The sequence below is a fragment of the Schistocerca serialis genome, unplaced genomic scaffold, assembly GCF_023864345.2.
Source record: "Schistocerca serialis cubense isolate TAMUIC-IGC-003099 unplaced genomic scaffold, iqSchSeri2.2 HiC_scaffold_1221, whole genome shotgun sequence".
In the NCBI taxonomy this organism is placed as follows: domain Eukaryota; kingdom Metazoa; phylum Arthropoda; class Insecta; order Orthoptera; family Acrididae; genus Schistocerca; species Schistocerca serialis.
Window position 1 is genome coordinate 35,001 of NW_026047427.1, and position 5,000 is coordinate 40,000.

The window sequence follows — 5,000 nt, forward strand, 5'->3', positions numbered from 1 at the left end:
GAACCGAGGTCCTATTCCATTATTCCATGCACACAGTATTCAGGCGGGCTTGCCTGCTTTAAGCACTCTAATTTGTTCAAAGTAAACGTGCCGGCCCACCGAGACACTCAATAAAGAGCACCCTGGTAGGATTTCAACGGGGTCCGCCTCGGGACGCACGAGCACGCACGAGGCGGTCGCACGCCTTCGGCTCGCCCCACCGGCAGGACGTCCCACGATACATGCCAGTTAAACACCGACGGGCGGTGAACCAACAGCGTGGGACACAAATCCAACTACGAGCTTTTTAACCGCAACAACTTTAATATACGCTATTGGAGCTGGAATTACCGCGGCTGCTGGCACCAGACTTGCCCTCCAATAGATACTCGTTAAAGGATTTAAAGTGTACTCATTCCGATTACGGGGCCTCGGATGAGTCCCGTATCGTTATTTTTCGTCACTACCTCCCCGTGCCGGGAGTGGGTAATTTGCGCGCCTGCTGCCTTCCTTGGATGTGGTAGCCGTTTCTCAGGCTCCCTCTCCGGAATCGAACCCTGATTCCCCGTTACCCGTTACAACCATGGTAGGCGCAGAACCTACCATCGACAGTTGATAAGGCAGACATTTGAAAGATGCGTCGCCGGTACGAGGACCGTGCGATCAGCCCTAAGTTATTCAGAGTCACCAAGGCAAACGGACCGGACGAGCCGACCGATTGGTTTTGATCTAATAAAAGCGTCCCTTCCATCTCTGGTCGGGACTCTGTTTGCATGTATTAGCTCTAGAATTACCACAGTTATCCAAGTAACGTGGGTACGATCTAAGGAACCATAACTGATTTAATGAGCCATTCGCGGTTTCACCTTAATGCGGCTTGTACTGAGACATGCATGGCTTAATCTTTGAGACAAGCATATGACTACTGGCAGGATCAACCAGGGAGCTGCGTCAACTAGAGCTGAGCAGCCGGCCGCCCGGGAGTGTGTCCCGGGGGCCCGCGCGAACACGCAAGCGTCCGCTCAATTATTCTGCAAACAGGAGGAGGCTGAGCTCCCCTGCACAACACACCTCGAAACCCTCTCAGGTCCCGGCGGCGCGCAGCGCCGTCCTAAGTACTTGGTCGGGTTCGAGAGAGGCGCAATCGCCCGGAGTTAGGCGAGTAGACGCTTTAGGTGCGACCACCCGTGCTCCCAACTGAGCTTGCCGCTGCCGACAGAGGCCCGGGAGCGTGCTGTCGTGGCATTGCCGGCGGGAGACAACACGCGCCACCTACGGTGACCGGCAGCTCCAACGCCAGCGCCACAGAAGGACAAAAGCCCTACTTGGGTGCCGAAGCGAACTCTCCCAGCACAGCGCACGCGCCAACACGTCCGCACAGCTGCGATACAAACCACCTGCGAGAACCGCTGGGGCGACCGAGCAGCAGACGGCGTCGCGGCGCCGAGCGCCGGGCGGCGGCGCATCCTCAGCGCACAAAGTCCTCAATCGGACCAGCACACTGCAGATGGCCACCGCGCTTCGCACCGGGCCCGCGAGGACCTACTTTGGCCGCAAGGCGCCGCGAGCAGGGGGCGCCGGCGCGCAGCTGCGCCGCCTGCCGCGTCCGTCGGCCGGCGCGCCTGCCACCGGCCGCCCCCACCAGCCGGCTGTAGCGCGTGCGCCCACGCACCGCGCTGCCAGCACGCCGGGCGGCCCCCCCTCACCGGCCGGGGACGGTCCCACCCAGCCACCGCCGCGTATCGCCTCACACCCAGATCCCCTTTCACGTTCGTGGGCATGGTGGGTCCCCTTTCACGTTCGTGGGCATGGTGGGTATCCCTGAAACAACCGGTTAATAGCTCGACCGATCGTCGCCAACACTGATTCACCTCTAGCGAGAACAACCGCACCACAACGGGTTACCGGTTGTTCATTTGCGTAACGTCACCAGCAAACGTACACGTCCATCGCCATTTGCAACGAGTATTGCATGCCTGTGTCAGGTGTCACAACACACTACGTCTGCCCACATAGACGCAACAACATGTGCACGCCTAGAGAACACGTGGAAGGTAGACCCCGTACGTATGCGGTGTCCATTGCGCGAACGACTGTCAGCCCGCCTCTGCAGCATGTCGCAGATGTGGAACGCGGTGCAACATGCTATCACGGTGTGTGAGAAGAGACGACTACGTCCGAATACACGCTCCACTACATCAACAGACTGCTCATGCTGATCGCCATCCAGGGCGTCCGTTCCTCCCACACGTCTGTATGGCGTACCACACTGCAATCCAGCTCTTATAGGGAGACGACACGTAGCTGCGTGCACAATATTTGGACTGTATGGTCCGCCGTTGCTAGGCGCTGTCGTCATACGGTCACATGGGCCACGATGTATCATTCAGTACATACGGAGCAATGTGCAGTACAGTTTGTGGGTTTTGCGTACATCGGCGGACAGGTGACAGGCCGTACCACAACGTAGGCTGAGTACGTCGGCATGCGAAGGGCATTGAACATGCAAACTTCTCACCGACCAGCTTGCGAAGGCAGGGGGGAAGGGGGGGGGGCATGTACGTCCTGCTGCTATCCACACTACAGTGTATAGCAGGAGCATGTGGAAAGTCAGCAACACCTGCAAGGTGTTTAACATGACGCGATACACAGGGGACCGGGCAGTGCGAGTAGCGAACTATATTGCGAGGGTTGCGGTTAGGCAACACTACACTACTTTAACGGGTTGCATAACAATTACAGAGCAGGTTCAGCGACAACGTGCGTCAGGTTAAGGCGCAATATAGTTTAGGTTACGGCGCACTTTAGGTTAGGTTAAGGCACATTATAGGTTAGGTTAAGGCACAACATGGGTTACGTTAAGGCACAACATGGGTTACGTTAAGGCACAACATGGGTTAGGTTAAGGCACAACATGGGTTAGGTTAAGGCACAACATGGGTTAGGTTAAGGCACAACATGGGTTAGGTTAAGGCACAACATGGGTTAGGTTAAGGCACAACATGGGTTAGGTTAAGGCACAACATGGGTTAGGTTAAGGCACAACATGGGTTAGGTTAAGGCACAACATGGGTTAGGTTAAGGCACAACATGGGTTAGGTTAAGGCACAACATGGGTTAGGTTAAGGCACAACATGGGTTAGGTTAAGGCACAACATGGGTTAGGTTAAGGCACAACATGGGTTAGGTTAAGGCACAACATGGGTTAGGTTAAGGCACAACATGGGTTAGGTTAAGGCACAACATGGGTTAGGTTAAGGCACAACATGGGTTAGGTTAAGGCACAACATGGGTTAGGTTAAGGCACAACATGGGTTAGGTTAAGGCACAACATGGGTTAGGTTAAGGCACAACATGGGTTAGGTTAAGGCACAACATGGGTTAGGTTAAGGCACAACATGGGTTAGGTTAAGGCACAACATGGGTTAGGTTAAGGCACAACATGGGTTAGGTTAAGGCACAACATGGGTTAGGTTAAGGCACAACATGGGTTAGGTTAAGGCACAACATGGGTTAGGTTAAGGCACAACATGGGTTAGGTTAAGGCACAACATGGGTTAGGTTAAGGCACAACATGGGTTAGGTTAAGGCACAACATGGGTTAGGTTAAGGCACAACATGGGTTAGGTTAAGGCACAACATGGGTTAGGTTAAGGCACAACATGGGTTAGGTTAAGGCACAACATGGGTTAGGTTAAGGCACAACATGGGTTAGGTTAAGGCACAACATGGGTTAGGTTAAGGCACACCATGGGTTAGGTTAAGGCACACCATGGGTTAGGTTAAGGCACACCATGGGTTAGGTTAAGGCACAACATGGGTTAGGTTAAGGCACAACATGGGTTAGGTTAAGGCACAACATGGGTTAGGTTAAGGCACAACATGGGTTAGGTTAAGGCACAACATGGGTTAGGTTAAGGCACAACGTAGGTTAGGTTAAGGCACAACGTGGGTTAGGTTAAGGCACAACGTGGGTTAGGTTAAGGCACAACGTGGGTTAGGTTAAGGCACAACGTGGGTTAGGTTAAGGCACAACATGGGTTAGGTTAAGGCACAACATGGGTTAGGTTAAGGCACACCATGGGTTAGGTTAAGGCACAACATGGGTTAGGTTAAGGCACAACATGGGTTAGGTTAAGGCACAACATGGGTTAGGTTAAGGCACAACATGGGTTAGGTTAAGGCACAACATGGGTTAGGTTAAGGCACAACATGGGTTAGGTTAAGGCACAACATGGGTTAGGTTAAGGCACAACGTAGGTTAGGTTAAGGCACAACGTGGGTTAGGTTAAGGCACAACATGGGTTAGGTTAAGGCACAACATGGGTTAGGTTAAGGCACAACATGGGTTAGGTTAAGGCACAACATGGGTTAGGTTAAGGCACAACATGGGTTAGGTTAAGGCACAACATGGGTTAGGTTACGGCACAACATGGGTTACGTTACGGCACAACATGGGTTACGTTACGGCACAACATGGGTTACGTTACGGCACAACATGGGTTACGTTACGGCACAACATGGGTTACGTTACGGCACAACATGGGTTACGTTACGGCACAACATGGGTTACGTTACGGCACAAATTAGGTTAGGTTACGGCACAAATTAGGTTAGGTTAAGGCACAAATTAGGTTAGGTTAAGGCACAAATTAGGTTAGGTTAAGGCACAAATTAGGTTAGGTTAAGGCACAAATTAGGTTAGGTTAAGGCACAAATTAGGTTAGGTTAAGGCACAAATTAGGTTAGGTTAAGGCACAAATTAGGTTAGGTTAAGGCACGATATAGGTTAGGTTAAGGCACGATATAGGTTAGGTTAAGGCACGATATAGGTTAGGTTAAGGCACGATATAGGTTAGGTTAAGGCACGATATAGGTTAGGTTAAGGCACGATATAGGTTAGGTTAAGGCACGATATAGGTTAGGTTAAGGCACGATATAGGTTAGGTTAAGGTACGATATAGGTTAGGTTAAGGTACGATATAGGTTAGGTTAAGGTACGATATAGGTTAGGTTAAGGT

General features: G+C 52.1%; 1 non-coding gene across 1 annotated transcript in view; it reads right to left on the reverse strand.

Moving 5' to 3' along the window:
* LOC126435871 (small subunit ribosomal RNA) overlaps positions 1 to 924 on the reverse strand; it is a 1,909-nt gene extending 985 nt beyond the window's left edge. The window contains exon 1 of the ribosomal RNA XR_007580253.1: positions 1 to 924. This exon is cut by the window's left edge and continues 985 nt beyond it. This is a non-coding gene — a ribosomal RNA (small subunit ribosomal RNA).
* Between the last annotated feature and the right edge of the window lie 4,076 nt (positions 925 to 5,000).